Source organism: Leptonotus elevatus, chromosome 15 (genome assembly GCF_054856555.1).
Source record: "Leptonotus elevatus isolate MCC_2025b chromosome 15, RoL_Lele_1.0, whole genome shotgun sequence".
Taxonomy (NCBI): domain Eukaryota; kingdom Metazoa; phylum Chordata; class Actinopteri; order Syngnathiformes; family Syngnathidae; genus Leptonotus; species Leptonotus elevatus.
Genome location: NC_141253.1, coordinates 6,939,339 through 6,956,800, shown reverse-complemented (window position 1 = coordinate 6,956,800; position 17,462 = coordinate 6,939,339).

The following is a 17,462-nucleotide window of genomic DNA, read 5'->3' as shown; positions in this document are numbered from 1 at the left end:
GATAGATAGATAGATAGATAGATAGATAGATAGATAGATAGATAGATAGATAGATAGATAGAATAATTTGTATTACCTTTAGACATCTTTAACTGTGCAGCTTCCAGTAAACTTAATCGCCCATGACAAAACGTTTTGTCAACTCCCACACAACCCATATGTGCAACCATTGTTGTGTTTATCTCCCACGTTTGTCGCTCTAATATGAATCTTTTCAACAAAGCACTTTCAAAATCTTTAGTATATGGGGATAAAATACATAGTAATTAGAACCGATTGTGTTGGTGGTTTAAATAGATAGTTTCTTTGTAGGAAGAAAGCAACATTTGACAACATTGTTCCATAGATATGCAAATTAGTTTTAAGTATCTTGCCACCAGTTAACTTCAGCGCCTTTGCACCAAAAGGAGGAATTTAAAAGGGATTTAAATGTTGGTTGTTAGATGTTACGTTTGGCCGACTGTTTGAAAGATTAAATGTTTTAACAACACATCAGTGGATCACATTTTTGGCACGTTATCTATGATAACAGTATTAGTCGGAATTAGCAAACTTTCTCATAAGAAACAGCCAAGATTCTGAATACAACTTTGGTGCTTAACGAGTGAGCTTTGGAATTGATACACAACATTCATTAAAAGACTAAACATTGTAATCGAGTTTGACATACTTCACACATCATGAGAAAACAAACGGACGTGTTTCTAACTGCTTTCATAGTGTGTTGTTTCCTCAAGATGACCAACACAGCACACTACAGACATAACAATATTTTCTCCGGAAATCGACTGACCTGGCGGCCATTTTGCCACTTGCTATCGACTGAAAATAGTAGTGTTTCCATCCACCCATTTTTATTTGAATTTTCAAGAAATGTGAAAATAAAACTGAATGGAAACGCTAGAAATTCAAAAAAAAAAAGGGCCCAAAATTCACCCCTCAAAAAATTACGCTTGGAAGGGGTGGATTTTGAAGCGTATCGAAAAAGGGAAAATGCAAAAAATGTTTTTGCGAATAAACGCTGGCAAGACGCACGTTTTGACCGGATATTACGTCACACGTACGTTTGTATTCAAGTAAAGGTATGTTTGGGGTGGGGGGGATGACGAAAAAGAAATATTTTTGGATTTAATTAAAGAAATGAATATTAATGCAATTTTAGATGGAAAACAGCAAAGAAACGCTACGGGTTATCAAGAATTACAAAATAAAACTCAAACGACCTCACTTCCTGGTCTTCTTCTTCTTTTAAAGTTCTAGTGGATCACATCTCTATGGTGTATACCGCCACCTACAGCGGCGGAGTCCCCTCTCATTATTCGCAAAAGAAGAACAGATGGAAATGGGCATAAGTCGCATGTCCGTGTAAAAATCGCTTAAAACAATTAGATGGAAACCTGACTCGTGACGTCAAAGTTGCTTAGGCCTCTGGTAACAACCAATCATGGCTTATCTGTTTTCTGAAGCTGAGCCGTGATTGGTCGTTGCCTCGGCCCTGAGCAACGGTGATGTCATTTTCAGCCGACAACATGTGGCAAAATGGCCGCCCTCTGAGACGTATGAAAAGGGTAGATGTGGCCACTTAACTCATATTCCACAAACGTATTAATCAGAATTCCGCATTGTAATGAAAATATTTGGGTTGACCTTTGACTTTGACTAACTTAACTTGACTTAACTCAGGATAATCTTTTCGGGACTTCTGATAATCAGACCTTTATAGTCTTTGATCATACGTGTGGAATCAGGTTCAAATTAGGCCAGGAAAATGTCACCCCAGTGCAACGTTCTAATTTACAGAAAAGTCAGTTGGGGTTTTAAAATGAAAAGATTTCTCCTTTCTTCCATGAAGGGGAACAGAGCAGTAAGAACAAAATTAAAGATGTCGATCCCAAGAGAAATTAAAAAGACCTTTCATGGGTCAAGACAAATTCCGTTTTGAAAAATGCTAATCCAACAGCTGTAAACTGGCGAATGTTTGAGTGTTGAAAAACAATTTGAATTCATCTCACACGATTTGCAGACGCAAAGTCAGATAGGATGTTGTTAACGTTTCGGCTGGCATGAAGCTTTTACATAAAAGCAGTGTTACTCGGTTGTTAAAAAACAAAGAGGATGAAATGATGCAGTGGAGTGCAGCTTACAGCACTTTTCATTCCATTACCAACCATTTCGAAAGATGCTCTGAAGTGCACTCGTGTTCCACCACTGGTTTGTTTTAGCAAGTGCAACTTATTGAGGGGAGTGTGTGTAGTCATGTGTGCGCGTTAAAGTACCACAACCTTCCAAGTGAACAGTATTAAGTTTGCTTCACATTGTAATGTTGATGGAAAACCAGCCCCCTAATGACTCACATTTAATAGAATTAATGTTTCTAAATTGCTGTACCATGTAGCCAATTTATAGAAAATTATTCCAAGCAACAACCGGGCTATTCTTTTATATTCCTCATTACAGTCATTTTGTATACCTTTGAGAATCAATAACAGGTCGGCCAGATTGATTTTTTTTTTTTTTGTTCGCTCAATACAGGAACACTTTCATAACAGGTATCTTATATAAAAAATAAATAAATAAATAAATAAACCTTGGAAGTGAAGCGGTGTCTGCTTTGTGTTTGTATCTCTTTCCCAAAAAGCTATTAAGATTTTCCCATAAAAATACATCTCTATTTAGACATAAAAATGTTATTAACAAAAATGGTATCCCATTGAAACAAAATGCGCAACAAAAGTTAATACATTTTATACGCAATGTTTTTTTTAATGTCAATTTGGAAACAGAGCTCTTCACTATATTTACAGTTTATTAACTCATTTACTGCCATTGACGGCTATAGACGTCAAAAATTCATTTAAACTATTTCTATTAGTTTAACAAGTTTATTTTCCACTTTTGTTAACAAGAGTATGAACATCTAGAATTTTTTTTATTGTACATTTAGAACAGATATAAAATTTGTGATTAATCGTGAGTTAACTAGTGAATCTATGCGATTAATTACGATTACAATTTTTAATAGACTGACACCCCTAATTTTTAGTAATCTTTTTTTTTTAAATCATGTCCGGCGATTACAATTTTTAATTGTAGTTAATCGCATGACTTCAATAGTTAACTCACGATTAATCACACATTTTAGATCTGTTATAAATGTACAATAAATAAAAAAAATCCTAGGTTTTCATACTCTTGGTAACACAAGTGGGAAAAAATTTAAACTAATTGAAATAGTTCAAATGAAATTTTGACATCTATAACCGTCAATGGCAGTGAATGAGTTAAATTTAGAAAACAAATAGCAAGACCATCTGTTGCCACACATTTACATAGCAAATAGGAAATGTACATACAAAACAAATATATTAAAATTACAAAACAAAACAAGATAATCTGGTATATATTTTTTAATTAAATAAGACGATATTATTTATCAAATTATATAAGGACTATGCACTTTTACTAAAATATAATAATAATAATCCATCAGGAGAATGGGATGAAATTTTGTGTTCAGTGTTGCCTTTTTGGACATGAAATGATCTGGCTACTTATGCTTTACAGTTAATTGTGATTTACTTTTAATCAGAGTTTGACAGTTTGCTAATTTAGTCACTTGCCCGGAGAGCAGCAGTTGAATGCAACAGCATGATCATTTGCTCATAAAAGCCGGCTCACTCCTGTACAATTTGTCCTGACTTCTGAAATAATGGCTACACCCCTATTCTATTATGCACACTTAAAAAGGAAAAAGGAAAAGAAAAGAAAAAAAAGGCACATTACTTGTATTCTTCAAGGTGCTTTATGCTTGATGGCAGCTAAATTGCACAGAGTAATAGGCGCCTGCATCCAAATGATTAAGCAAATATACAATTATGAATGTTTTTCCTTTCTTTACTGCTCACTCTCTGTGACTGAAACTGTTGAAATTGTCCCTGTTGGGTTTTTTTTTCTTCCAATTTGAGCTGCTAAAATAGAGGAAATTGATTTTGACATCTCGAATTGTTTGTTTAGTACAGCGGGGCTCCGTACAAAGAGACGGCGGGTTTTATACCTGCACAAACATCTTTCTCTACTAAGCACACTTGGTTTCCAAATGAAACTTTGAGGCTCTATTTGTATTGAAACAATAGCAAGTCTGCATTCCATAATGCCCCCCTTTAATAACTACCAGCCATTTTCACTGAAGCAATCCCCTTCGCTCCCTGCTGCTTTACTGGATTTTGGCTGATGTTGCAAGGCCCACAGAATATTGTGTTCTATTGCTACAAAAACATGAAAAAAAAAAAAAAAGATTAGAGTCCCTTCTTTCATCAGAAAAAAAAAAAGATATTTCTATCTGTTTCCATTTTGCAGCAATTAGCATTAGAATATAGCAAATTGGTTAAAAACACTGGCGAAAAGAGCTTGTTGCAACATGGCCCTGGTTGATCTCGTATACTCTGCTGCCACCTGCTGGCCGTTTTTGTAATAACTACTATTGCTTCAAGGATTTCTCTTCAGTATGTTCTAGCATAAATATGCATAAGTACGTCTTTGGGGAGCATGGTAATATTTAAAATAGAATAATATGTGTACGTTTTTGGGAGCAAATTAGTTCATTAATAACCCTGTAAAATGAATTCAGATTTTTGTGCTCTCGCATAAAAAAATTGCATTTAATTTTGTGTATTTCTTTCCCCCACACAAAAATCAGCTCACTGAAAATTTTAATATTTGAGCTAATATGTTTGTCCTGCATTTTCTTTCAAATACAAATATGTTTTGTTTGTTTTTTTTCTTTACCGAGAGAGCTCAGTGTTGTTCATTCGGTAATTTTACCAATTTGACATGTCATCATCATGGCTCTCTCTCTTTTTTTAAATATTATTATTTTTATTATTTTATTTTGTATGTCGGTGAGTATGTGCATGTGCGTGTGTATGTGTGTGTGTGTGTGTGTGCATGCGTGTGAGTGTGTACTCATTAGTTCACCTAAAACCTATTAAAAATCCCATACCGTTCACCTAAACCGAATACTTCAGAATCCAGCTAGAGTCGTGGGGTTGGCAGGAGACCCGAGGAAGGATCAAAGAAAAGAAAGGAAAGTGAAATCCAGCACTGACCAGACATTACCTACTACCCACCGGGTTACAAACCAGAGTCTTTCACCAACCCCAGAAACAAAAAAACAACAACAACAACAACAAAAACAAATACGCATTAAATTATTCCCTATTCATGTTGTAGTTCTGGGCAGAAACACCCGATGTAAAGGCAACTAAGCCATGTCTGCCATCTAGTAGCGAATGGTAATATTACAACTTAAAGCTACAACCCACAAATTCACATACATTCACTGTTCTTTTGTCTTTTCCCCCCCAATATTTAAAAATATTTTTTACTTATTTTCCTCCCACATTTGTAGCACATTTTTTTGTAGTCATTCAAACTTAGCATGCTAGTTAACAACACTTCTGTGGCGTGTCAAATTAATAATGACTTCCGCTGCACTGTATTTTCCCATGCCTCCTGTAAGTGGTCGGTACGCGGCAATTTTTTGGCGTACTTCTCTCCTCTGATAGCAAAATTGCCATCCACAGTTCAATCATTCTTGTTGTGCGTTACAGCCAGTGAGAGGCGCAAAAGACATTTCGACGCCGCTCTAATAGAAAGCGTGCTCAGCTGTTGGCATCAGTGGGACCTTAACATCGGTCATATCGGTGAGAGCCATCAATGATTTAGATCAACGCTATTCCGCCTTAACAGGGTCCGCGGGTGTGCCGTCGCAATCGTTCGCCACTAAATCATTTTCCATTCTCCTGCAATTTCCCACAGTGGGACGACAGGTGACTGCTTTTCACTCTGCGGCAATGAGCGCCATCATTTTTTCTTCTTCTTTTTTTTTTCTTTCTTTTTTTAATCAGGCACACTTGCTCCTTTTGTGAGCTGCGAAGAGAAAAGCGCAGTTAATGAGCTCTGATTAAAAGGATTTTTTTTCTTTTGATAGCAGGGATCAGTTTGGATTCTTGTTGGACTGACTAACCTTCTGCTTGGCTTGATGATAAAAGCGAGCATCAGAGAAATGAGCAAATTCAAAGACAGATGGATGAAGGCACTAAAAGTGCGGATGGATCCTTAAAAATGCATTCTTACAATACTGCGAGGCTGTTTTTAGTTAATAATAATAATATAATCATATCTACGGCGGCCTTGAAGTGCAAAAACGCAAAAACAACAAAGTGAACACGACTTCAAACCAAAAAAACACAAACCAAATAAAAAACACAAAAACGATACACCACAGCAAAAAAAATCACAAAAACAAAAAGGTAATCACAAACAAATAAAAAAATAACACAAAATACGCAACAAAACAACAAAATGTAATTGCAAACTAATTTGAAAAACAAACACAAAATATGAAACTAAACAAAAAGTAATCACAAACACAAATTTCCACTTTTTGTATTCATGTTTTTTATTATTTGTGTTTGCGATAAAAAAAAATTTGTTTCATATTTTGTATTTGTGTTTTTAAAATTAGTGTTTACTATGACTTTTTGTTGTTTTGTTTCAGATTTTGTTTCTGTTTTTAAACTCGGGCGGGACCCAGTATCCGGGGGGCGAGCCCTATCGCCCCGCCGGACGGGTCCCATATGCCCGCCGGGGTCCTGGTGGGGTGGGTGGGGGCTTGGTGGGCCGGTGCGCCTCCTGCCCCCGCCCGGTTGGGGAGGGCCCCGCTGGTCACTCCTCTTAACTCACTACACTAGGTTTGCACAATACACTTTTATAGACATATAGGGCACATAACACACTTTGGGGGGTGGGGTAGGGTGGAAACACCGTCTTCACCCTACAACTCCCCTCCAATTTTAATACACCACACAACTTGTGGGGGGGGGAGGGGCTTGTGGGGGTGCCATCGGTTGGGGGCCGCAGTATAGAGCAGTGCTGCGGTCCCCTGTCCGTGCCCCCCCCCCCCGTGCGTGCGTGCGTGCGTGTATTTGTTAGCTCACCAGAAAACCTATTAGAAAAAATCTCATACCGTTCACCTAAACCGAACACCAGGAGACCCGAGGGGACCAAAGAAAACCAAGGAAGGTGAAATCCAGCACCGACCAGACACCCCCCACCAGAACTCCTCCCCAGCCCAAGAAACATCCAGACCCCAACAAATCCAAAAAACATAAAATCAGGGAGGCCTCAAGAGACCGAAGGAGAGACCGAGAAAAGGAAGGAAGGACAGACGAAGCCGCGTGAGATCCACAGACACCAGCCTCCACCGATTCAATAACCTGAGGAGGAAACAGATTGTGTCTGAGTTTCGGTAGATGCTGGTGTGGTGGATCTGGCATGCATGAAAATCTCCACCAAAGAGGGGAGCCGTCGACCCCCGCCGGAACAGAGCAAGCGCAACACCTCAGGGCCCCCCAGGCCGCGGCAGCGCCAAAGGACGACCCCCGGGCCCCGCCAGGGCCACCGGCCGGAGAGCAAACCCAGGAGCAGGAGCGATCCCCGCCCCAACACGGCCCGCGCCCCCGGCCCAACGCAGCAGGACGGGGCACTGCAGGCCCGCCAGGCACCCCACCGGCCCCCAACCCCGCACCCCCCACTTACTATGACTTTTTGTTGTTTTGTTTCAGATTTTGTTTCTGTTTTTAAACTTGTGATAAATTTTTAGTTTTTTTGTTTCGTTTTCTGTGTTTGTGTTTTTTGACTGGTGTTTGCGATTACTTTTTTTTTTTTTTGGTGTTTGTGTTTTTTGATTACGTTTTTAGGTTTGCGATTACCTTTTTTTGTTTTTGTGATTTTTTTTAATTTGCTGTCGTGTTTCGTTTTTGTTTCTGTGTTTTAAAAAAAAATCAGTTTGTGTTTTTTGGTTTGCAGTTGTGTTCACTTTTTTCTTTTTGCACTTCAGGGCCACCGTACATATACAGTGGTGCGTTGAGACAACTAGTGATTCGAAATACGAGCGCTAAACGAATAGCAATGGATATCCGAACATAAACTGTGAGCACCACATGGCAACAATGAATACAACAATGTTGTATACAGTATGTTCTTTATCCTCTGTAAAGAACCACTGATATGAAGTCAAGCTTATTTGTCCTGTGCGGTCAGGACCTCTATTGCCCGTGACAATGGTGCATCATGCGTTGTGGAGGGGCCATTGGCAGTTAATAATATTTGGCTGCATATTGGAAAAGTGTTTTCAGGCTCATGTCAATACGCTTTAATTGTGGATGCACGCCGATGCTAAATGGGGTTGCAAAGGTGGACTCATTCAAAAGCATAATAATTTAGTAGGGAAAAGGCTATTATTTGTGTTGTTGCTTTTTTAATGGTGTCTTGGCCAAAAGGTTATTATCCACCAAAATTAACTTGGCTTTGTCTATTTAAAAAGTCAACCAATGGGTTATTTTCACAGCCACAAATACTACATTCTGTGAGGCTGTTACCATTTTTGCGGGAGTGAAAAAGTAGTGGGCTGGCGTATATATGTGTCAAAATGTCTTGCCGCACGGATCCCCGACACCAAAAGAGAGTCCACGCTTTGTGTGAAGCAGACAGAATTAGGCCACGGAAGCACCCCGAGGAGTCCCATTAAAGGCTTTAATATGAGCTGGTAGCAATGAAACAGTGAGGTTAATACGTAGTCATCCCGCTTAATAAGCATCCCGATGCATCCCGCAGAGCTCCGTTGTAACGGGGCACGCGATTGTCGTAAGTCACACGAGTCGTAGAAACACGTTGGACAAAAAATAGGAGAATACATTTCAATTAAATTAAGGAAAAGAAAGAAAGAAATCGAGTGCCATCTTGATATGCTTCGTGCAAATCATGGTGCCCATATAGAGATCTATTGAAAGGGAAGTCAACCTTCTTTTTTTTGGGATAATAATATGTTCTATGCAGCCCCACTAGTCCAAATATGGTTTTCTGGTTGATAATGTGCTAGTGGAATAGGAGTTAAGCAGCAAAACCTAGCCGTTTTTATCTATCTTAGGGGGCGGCCATTTTGCCACGTGCTGTCATCTTTAGTCGACAGCACGTGGCAAAATGGCCGCCCCCTGAGATGGATAAAAAAAACGGAGGGATTTTGCTTCATAATTACTAATATTCCCAAAATGTAAGTAAATACAATTTTAGGCTAGTGAGGTGACATCACATATAACAATAGACAATATAATTGTCAAGAAATGTTTGAGGTTGACTTCCACTTTGAATGAAATAAAAAACAAAAACTTGAATAAACACTCATTACAATAAAAATTTGTAATAAATTGTAAAGAGAGCATCAACATATACTGTGTTAATAATGTCCCTTTTTGTTGAATTTTGAAAATGTATTTTGTAATATTGCGATTTTATTTTGCTTTCAAACTATACATGACTATTTATTGGAAATAGCTGACATATTTTCACATATAATCATTTATTTATTTTTAATTGTTAACATTGTAGCAAAAAAACACGGTATGCATGATTTCTTGAATTTATAAAAAAAAAAAAAATCCTATTAATATTACAACTTAGTCTAATAAAATATTTGTTTCTAAAATTGCAATTTTACTGGATGGATGGATGGATAGATGGATAGATAGATAGATAGATGCTTTATAACCACTGTATTATGCTACTGCATATCTAATATGGGCTGAAGACTGATCCATGGTGTACCCCGCCTCTTGCCCAAAGCCAAGACAGAAAACCACATTTCAGTATATCTTTTCACCTCTTTTTTTTTTTTTTTTTTTGGCTTTGGAAGAGCCATATTACAGTATCACTCTAAAACAATTTTTGAAGAATGGGGAAATAATGGAGACAATGTGACACTACCATAAAAGTGAGTGAAACCCCCCGAAAATGAGAGCGACAGCGAAGTAGAACAGAACCTGAGGGAGAAGTTTTTTTTTTTTTTAAGAGTGCCCATAAGGCCCAGCCAATTACTTACTTGGAGATGCTGTTACAATGCCAAATGTTTTAAACTCTCGACACTTTTGCAAGCGGCATTAAAGGCTTCATGTGTCCTCTGGCAGCTGCGCAAGTGCTGATGGGGGGGGGGGGGGGGGGGGGGGAAGATAGAAGTTGAGACTTCATTATGTTGTCTGCAAACTGCTACAGCGCGTCCAAATCCGGATGATTGACTTCTTGGAAGTATCATATCGTACGGGTGGACTTAAGACAAATTGTCAAATTGTGGTGATTATTAAAAACCAAGAGGAAGTCTATTATTACACTTCTATGACATTATGTGTGAATTACCTCCATCACGAGCAGGACATCACAGCATGCGTTGATCCCCTTTTTGGTTCGTTAGTGGGTGAGCTGGAGTCTTTTCGGTCTAGTTGGAGAAAAAGAAAAATCACAGACGGGGGGTTGAGTGAATTGGGAGATTGCGCCAGCATCTTGGCCAGGATCTGTCAGATGCTCAAGGCCTGAGATGTGAATTGCAAAAGAATTATATTAAAAAAATATGTTTCATAATATTGAGCCAGTTTTTCCATTCTTCTTATTAAACCCAATTAACGGTTTCTAAAATGCAACTGTTGAGCTGCCTTTGTGAGCTAATTAAAATTGAATTCCAGTTACAGCATTTTCTTCAAAAAAAATTTTTTTTTTCTTCCATATGGCTTTCATATGAAAAGCCGCCGGTTTCTAAGATTGACATCATCATAAGGATAACGCATTAGCAATGAACACTTTTTTTGTGCCTTGCTTTACAGTAAGTAGCACGCACAATTGTCATCACATTCAATTAAAAGAAGCTCAAGTGAAATTGAGAACGAAGCTCATGCATTTCTAATGCGCGGTTAGTCGCCCCCACCTGAATATCTGTTAATTACTGACTAATTGACAGACAGCCAAGGACTCGCAATGAGGTGATCGCGAGGGAACATTTGCATTCAAAAAGATAATTTCCCTTTCAAAGGACGCCGTCTACACGCTGGTAAGTACACATAAGTGTGAGAGCATCATGTTGCTTCTTTTTGCTGTCGAGCTTCAACATCCGCCTCCCACCAAAATGTCAAGGTGGTTGCGCAACAGTATCTCGCCTCCATGAATACTGGGCTGTGTAGAACACCTTTCCGCCACAGGCATTGAAAAGGGTACATTTAGAACCACGACAAGATGTACGTCATATGTGGTGAGATGAGGTAAGGAGCGCTCCCACTCAGTGGGGAAAAAAAGTCCTGGGATTTGTGATGTAGAAATTTGAATTAGTTTCTTGAAAACTAGTGACAGACCGATATGTTTTTTTTTTCAAGACTGATACGATACGATTATTAGTAGTCAATGAGACCAATAACCGATATTTCAAGCCGATATTCATTTAAAATAAGGCAAAATATCAGCCTAAAAAAAAAAATATATATATATATATATTTATTTTCATTCTGAACATCTAAACAATTGACAGCTTTGTTTAAAAAAATAAAAAATAATTAATAGTTTCCTAAAGTTTTCTACTGTAAATAAAGTTTTCCAAAATTTCAACATAATTTTTGATTATTTTTTTAAAATAAAAGAGTAAGGCGTTCCCGGTGTCAACATTTTTTTATTTTATTTAAATAAAATGAAATTTAAATAAATCCATCAATGAAAAGTAGTATGCAAATGTAGCTAATTTTGGGTTTTCGTCAGGGTTTGTAAAAAGGTTTCAAAAGATCTTCGCAGACAGCGAAAAATTGTCTGATTATGATCGAAATGTCTTTGCGACAAGTAAAAATTGTGAAGAGCTTACAAATTCTGATGAAAGCCCGAAATTTGCTACGTTCGCAAGCATTCATCACTCAGTGAGATACCAGCCTTATCGGCCTTCAGATTCGCAAAAAGGCCGATGCCGATATTTATCAAAATGCCAACTATCGGCACCGATAATCGGCCTGGCAGATAATCGGTCTATCCCTATTAAAAACTGTGCAAAAACACGCTTGTGTAAGCTTGTGTAATTCTATGGGTGTTGCGGGAAAAAAAAGAAAAAATAATGCATGCATTTTTTTTAACAGCCGTTTTATTCCTTACATATAGATACAAGTGGCGTACCTCAGGAGTCATACACAAGTACTCCACACTTCATATTTATGTGGCCCCAGAAGACAAAAGTAGGACTAATTTTCATCCTATATGTGTGACAGTGACACATTTTGTCTTCTTGTTATGTGGCAGTTACATTTATTTATTTTTTTAACAATTCATATCTGCAGTACACATGGTAGCATGTTTGTACCAATTTATCTTCTTTACCCATTTGTAAATCGCGGCACTGTTCCTACTGTGCCATCAAATCTGGTACGCCCTGCCAAATTGTCCCACCCGCATCGTTAATCCCAATAAGTGCATCACCTTTTAGAACGTCAGAATGTTGAATTTGCCAAATCTTCAATTCCATCCTGCATTTGTGGCTGCTTTCCTGCATTTTGATTCACACTGTTCCCACCTCTTACCGCCACGGCCTGTTGTCCTATATCAAAGCGCAACGTTGATTTGAACGTCTGATGAAAGCTGTGTAAGGTCAAATCAATATGTTTTCACAGCTGTTCTAGTCACACAGGATTACTGTTCTGATGTCAGAACATGACCACAATATATATATATATTTTTTTTTTATAGATCTCTGGCTGAGGAAGTTAGAGGTATCTTAGGATGCATAAATGTCATATTAGCACGTAACATGACATCAACACATGAGGTAAATATATAAATTATAAATAAATATATATATATATATATATATATATATATATATATATATATATATATATATATATATAATATATGCCACACCACAAAAAAATCTATCAGGATAATCTTAAAAGCCAAAAAATAATTTGCTGACTTTGGTCAGAAGAAGGAATTATTTGTGTGTGTGTGCCGTGCTTTAGTGATTCACGCATTGGGACATTTTCGCCGATTGTTGAGCTTTGCATTGAAGTCAGAAATCCTTCTCCTCGTGCCTCAGCGTCCCTGAGTGCCTAACAAATTGCACTTCAGCTGCCACGCACAATTTAGTGTTCACAACATAGGAATCTATTTACTGCCTTTGTGCCGATCTCCATGCAGTCAAGAGGTCTTAACGTTCACGTGCTCCGTCAATTGTGACAGGAATTAAGCTCATTATTGCACTTAGAATATTCATGTATTATTAAATACCTGAATGTCTCAAGATGCAGATGAATCCAAATTAATTCATGATTTTCATTAATTGTGTTACAATATGTAGATAATGTGCACTTTATGTAATCCCAGTCTTTGTATACTGATCCATTCTATTATCTATGAATTTTCATATATACATTGTAAATGTATTATATTTTAGGCATTTGAAGTAGAGGGCACGTCAAGGCGTTTCAAATATCCACTGACCGGAGACCAACACCGCAAATAATGAACCCGTCCACCACCTCAAGAAGCCATCAGAAAGATAAACACAGCCCTCCAAAGGGCCAGACCTTCAAAATGCCACCTCTTGGATTTAGTGTAACATAAGCCCCCCTGCAATCTCCGAACAGCTTCTGTTTGAAGGAGTTGTTGTTCCTCGTAAATCGGAAAAATGTTTTTTTCTTTGGGGCTAAATGAGTGTCGAGGCACAGTGTATATTCCAGCCAGCAAAGGTTTCTCTCCTGTGAGATCATCGCCTTCCCGAGATTCGTGCACGACCTCAGAGTCCTGTGTCGAAAGGTCTCAAAGCAGTCAAAACATGACATTTATTTGATTCACTTATCACTTTCCTTTGAGGAACATTTATTCCGATTCTTTATTTTTGTGCTAATGAGGATGTGACATAGGCCAAGAAATAACTAGATGAAGCAATTTCTGGAAAAATTGTGTGTGACTGTTGAAATGCTGAATGAAAAAATATAGAAATGTGGAACCATAATGAGGAATGTTGTTGAAAGATATGGAATGATGACAAATTGTATTGAATGGTTTAGAATGATATTGAAGTGAAAATGTGCAATATTTGAGTGAAAAATGTGGAATTTTTGGTTTGTGTATATTTTTGGAATGTTAAAAATCCTAACTGAATGTTTTTAATTTCAAATGGAAAAAAAATTGTAGAATAAATGGGAAATTTGGGGGAGAAAAACAGGGAATTGTGGTCGATAAACCGTGAATTTTTTAAATGAGAAAAATAGAAGCTGTGTTGGTGTGAATTTTTGGAATATGTTGAAGTTGGAATGGTGAGAATCTGTCGAGAAATATGGAAGTAGTAGCGAGACAAAGTGTGAGGAATAAAACAGCGGAAGAATAAGTTGAACGTGTTGAATAACATATTTTACCAAAATTTGACTGTCATGTGAGATAAAAGGGGAAGTCAAGTCCAAAATGTTCTTTACAATAATTGGCACATTCGGAAATTCGCTCTAAGCACGCACTGTTTAACTCGAACGGTTCGGTAACTGCGTTGCTTGAATTTGACGTTGGTCGTTCACTCTCACATTGCGTTTACTCACATTTGTTCAATGAACGTAACGTATGTTTTGGGAATGTGAGAGGAACCCAGAGCACCTTTTTTTGTGTTGGTTGTTGTCTTAATAAAGACAGAGAGGGTCCAAAAGAAATCACAATCTTGAGATTTTGATGTAGCATAATGTTCCATTGATTTAACCCAACAATGGATTGCGCGTTAAGAGGTCATGACATCCTTTCATCCATTTCGTCTACGAGGCTGACGGGGAAAAAAACAAAACAATACAGTATTTTCTGCCTACTTTGAGTTCTGAAGGCAAGTTCATCTAACCTTACTTTAGTTTGAGTGGTATTGATCGTTACGTCTGACTGCGAGGAGCAAGCGCTCATACAAGCACATTTTCCGAAATGCTGAACCATGAACAGAATGTCCATTATACGCTTCGCTCACAGAGCTCTCGTGCAAGGCTAAGAGCAAAAGCAATTGAAAAATATTGGGCATGAACCGTTTCTCTACTGATATGTTTTATGCTGCTTGTTTTATCAACCTTCCTCTTAATTTAACCCTAGTTCAGGTGCTATTTTACCCAGTCTACTTCCTATCAAAGTGTTCCATTAACACCAGAGCTCCGACAAAAGTGCTGATTTATCCGCGGCAAAAAGTCACCGAAGCGCACCGCAACGCAAAAAACAGCGGAGCTTAAAATCAAGGCGTCCATCAGGAAACCATCAAGGAGCATCCTCTGGTCGAGTATTACGTTCCAGTCAATCCTAATCGTGTAACGCATCTGAGTGCACCAATGTAAGGAAGGATTAATTACGGGATGAACGCGGATCCATACGCATAGCCATTTTTCAATTTAACTGGATTATCATCGTCTTCTTTAGTTCCATGAAATTGCCTGAGCCGCTTGGATTGCGCGGCATGCTTGGCCACAGACACTTATGTGCCCTTCAGTGAGCAATGGAGGAGAAGGGGGCCATTATCCTGCATAAGAAGATCCATATCCATACCATCCCCCCCCCCCCCCCCCCCCCCACACACGTGCCTGCCTCTCGTCTGTCTTCCTTTTTAATCTTCCTCTGTCATCTACCTGTAAGTATTCCCTTCTACGCGTTTTTATCTCGCCAAAGTGCAAGCGAAGGCAAGATACCGTCCTTCGATCCATTCAGCCATTTTCTATAGGACCTGCTCTCATTAGGATCACGGGTGGGCTTGAGTCTATCCCAGCTGACTTTGGGCGAGGTAGAGTACACCCTAGACTGGTCGGTCGCCAGTCAATCACGATAAATTGTGTTCTCTGAGCAGTATCCGAGATGCTCTTGGTGTCCACGTCTTGGCGCAAGTAGTGTAGGGCCATTTTGGTGAATTTGTTCAAGGTGCAGGCAGACAGATTCTGAGCACCGCGGATGTGTGGTCACAAATGACAACAGCGTGCGTCGAAAGTTCACTCATTACAGTGCCTACTTCACAGATCTGGGATCTCCCATGGAGTTCTGCTTCGTAAACATAGCCTAATTTGCGTGCTTCAATTTCAAACAAATCAGTTTCCCTTTCTGCCATGTCAAGGACAGTGCGCCTCTCGTGCCCCGAAATAAGAGGAGCCGAGCCAAGTCGTCCTCGTCATAGCCAACCAAGTCGTCCTCGTCACAGCCAAGTCATCCTCGTTACAGCCAAGTCATTCTCATCACAGCCAAGTCATTCTCATCACAGCCAAGTACTCCTCGTCACAGCCAACCAAGTTGTCCTCGTCACAGCCAATTCATCGCCACAGCAAAGTCATCCTCGTCACAGCCAAGTCATTCTCATCACAGCCACGTCGTCCTCGTCACAGCCAACCAAGTCATCCTCGTCACAGCCAACCAAGTCATCGTCACAGCCATGTCCTCCTCGGCACAGCCAAGTCATTCTCGTCACAGCCACGTCGTCGTCACAGTCAACCAAGTCGTCCTCGTCACAGCCAAGAAGCCATATTCCCAGCCAAGTCAAGTCACTCCACAGCAAGTCAAGTCAAGGCAAATCAGGTCCTGTCACGTCCCGTTCCAGTCATGGCGACCAGTTTACTCACGTCCTGTCCAGTCATCATTGAACAGTTTTTTTTTGTACCACCTATCCATCCATTTTATCTAGCATGTATCCTTAGTTCGAGCCCATCACACCTGATTTTGGGCAGTAACTGATTTTAGCATGTTAACTAAAGCCTTTTGCTTTTTCTGTCTGCGGTCCTTGGAAGAAAACGTAAACTAGTCAAAAATCAAATCAAACGGAGGCTCATGATGAGAGCGCACCATATATGTAATCATTTTGTCAATATACCCATTCATACCAACAAAATGACTGCTAAAAGGTATTTTTCTTGAAAATGTCATTGAATGTCAAATATAACTGGACGACAGGGTGTTGTTGCAACCCTATTTGTTTCTCAGTTCAATCCCTCTGCAATTTTTTTTCCTCTTGGACACATCCTGTCTTTCCTCTCCGTGTGTATCCATCCTTTCACATCCGTCCAATCTCTCGAATTAATCTGGTTAATGGGCCTGGCCTCTGTGCAGTCGTGTCAAAGACGAACACGCAGCAAGCTGCTAACATGCGTACCGCGCACACACAAACATATCACCATTAGAATGTAGCATTGCAGAAAACGTGTTAACAAATGTAAGCAGCCACATCCTCTCGCCGGACCTTATTTTATCTCTTGGCTGAGCCGCCCCAAAGGAGACGGAAGTGTTTGATTTATGACTCCACTGATTTGATTATGTAATGCTTTAGGTAGTAACCAGTAACTGGAAGAGGCGCGGAGCACCAGAAGTGACTCAAGGCGACGGGAGAGGGGCACAGTTGGGGCTTTTTCCTTAATTGCACTGCCAAATAGAACACGTGGCCAGCTGTGAAGGGTGTCAAAGAGCAAGTGGAAAACAAAAAAAAAAAGACATAATTGAGATTTCTCCCATGAACTGGCCTTTCTATCATCATGATGTCGCTCTTTTCCTATTCGTATGCCCCAATGAACCTGCCCCCAGCAGACATTTTTAGGTAATTGGGGTCAAACTCCCTGTTGAATGTA